The sequence below is a fragment of the Propithecus coquereli genome, unplaced genomic scaffold (genome assembly GCF_000956105.1).
Source record: "Propithecus coquereli isolate 6110/MARCELLA unplaced genomic scaffold, Pcoq_1.0 Scaffold640, whole genome shotgun sequence".
In the NCBI taxonomy this organism is placed as follows: Eukaryota; Metazoa; Chordata; class Mammalia; order Primates; family Indriidae; genus Propithecus; species Propithecus coquereli.
In genome coordinates this window covers 213,319-215,594 of record NW_012152397.1, presented here as the reverse complement: position 1 = coordinate 215,594, position 2,276 = coordinate 213,319, and positions in this window count along the sequence as shown.

The window sequence follows — 2,276 nt, the reverse complement described above, 5'->3', positions numbered from 1 at the left end:
GGCCAGGAGTTCGAGACCAGCCTGAGCAACATAGCGAGGCTCTTGTCTCTACAGAAAATAGAAAAATCAGCTGGGTGTCGTGGTGCACACCTGTAGTCCCAGCTACTCTGGGGGCTGAGGCAGGAGGATCGCTTGAGCCCAGGAGTTTGAGACCACCGTGAACAGTGATTGGCGTCGTCTCTACAAATAAAATAAAAAAATTAGCTGGGTGTCGTGGTGCACACCCGTAGTCCCAGCTACTCGGGAGGCTGAGGCAGGAGGATTGGTTGAGCCCAGGAATTTGAGGTTACAGTGAACTGTGATTGGGAGAGCCACTGTACTCCAGCCTAGGTGACAGAGTAAGATCCTGTCTCAATACAAGATAAATAAATAAATAAAAATAAACATATTAACAGTATTAAAGATGTCAATCGTTTAGTGCCTGCCATGCCCTGAGTCCATTTTAAGGAACTATATTAAGAAACAGAAAACTCAACTCTACTGAAAGAGAAAGGGAAATTCCTGGTTCAGGCAATCAAAACATCCAAGGTCGTAGTGCCTTTTTTTTTTTTAATCTATAACTGAGCACTTTATTTTTATACTGAGCTAATATTGAGCTGCACTTGAATTCACATTCTTAGCAAAACAATTGCCTGAGCATACACACACTCTCCATACCCATCATTACAGGATAGCCATTAATTCTTCATCTTCCTCCTCCTCCTCATCATCCTCATCTTCTTCCTCCTCCTCATCTTCTGGTTCATTCTTCTTCTTTGAGCCTGTTGGCCTGTCAGGGCCCTTCTTTCCTGCTTCACTTTTGCCCTTGGCACGGTATGCAGCAATATCCTTTTCATATTTCTCCTTTAGCTTAGCTGCCTTCTGTTCATACGGTTATTTATCTTTGGCTGACTGTTCAGACCACATTTCACCCAATTTTTTTGCAGTATCCCCAATGGATAGGCCTGGGTGTCCACTTTTGATCTTGAAGTTAAAGATGTCATCACTGTTCTTGTATTGTTTGTCTACCATTCTCTCTATTTCTTTTTGGTTTTGGCTTCCTCCTTAAGCTGGACCCATCTCCTGATAGTGGTATTAGGTGCAGCAGTTCCAGACCTCATGTCTTTACACTATACCATCAGGAGGAAGAGAATCTTTTCTCATAGCTTTCCCTGAGGAGAGAAGCTTCTTTCCTACATACCCCAGAAAGCTTCTCCTTGGCTTGGATTGGATTCTGTGCCTGTTCCTTACCCAACTCACTGTGGCCAGGAAGTAGAACTTGCTAATTGACTTAAGTCACTCAGGGACTACTCTAGAACAGGAGGAGTTGTCAGTTTCTCCTAAACCATCAGGATGGGAAATTAGGGGCACTGTTAGGAAGGAGGAAGGATGGAATGAATGATGGGGAGGCATCCAACAAATATCCTCTCCAGGGAATCTCTCTAAACTCCATGATCCTATACTCTCTGGCCATAGCTGAGAAGACCAGAGGTGTATGCCTGACCCAGTGTATGGCAGAGATTGTGAGTTAGCCCCATTTTTCTGTTTTTATGTGGTAGCAGACTTTTAAGCTGGGAACATGGGTACTCAGCTAAAAACTATATTGTCCAGCTTCTTTTGCAACTAACTGTGACCATGTGACTGAGTTATGACCTATGAGAGGGCGCGGAGATGGTATGTTCAGCTTTGGTAGTGTACTTTAGGGAATGAGCATGCCTTCCCCTTGCCCTCCTGGAATGCAGGCCAGGAGTTGAGCCACTTGGACTCTGCGGATGAGGACAACCCCTACATATGGTGAAACAAGATCGGAGGGCTCTGGGCCCCTGGACAGCCTTGAGGAGCAGGAGCTCTGTTACAGCCGTGGACCACCTGCTTCCTTACTATTTCATGAGCAAGAAATATACTTCTATCCTGGGAGCCCCGGGCCGAGACACGTCCTCAGCGGCCGCCGCCAGCTTCAGTGGCGAGACTGCGAGCGGGCGAGTCAGCGCTGGGTGAGCGCGGGCGGCCGGGGGCGCTGGCGACAAGCAGGAAGCTGCGGACGCGCCGGCGTGGGCGGCTGGCAGAACGGAGGCACCCGAGGCGGCGGCGCGGGGGGTGGCGAGGGGCTGCCCTCCTAGCTCAGCGTGGTGGACACAAGCCTGCTGAGAGAGAGGGAGCTGTTCAAAAAATGAGCTCTTTCCACTGCTGTAGTAGAAAAACGTGCAATATCTTCTGAGTCGCCATCATCATCATCATCATCCAAGAAGAAAGCAAAGGTAGAACATAGAGGATCATCAGGCGCTAAAAAAAATTCT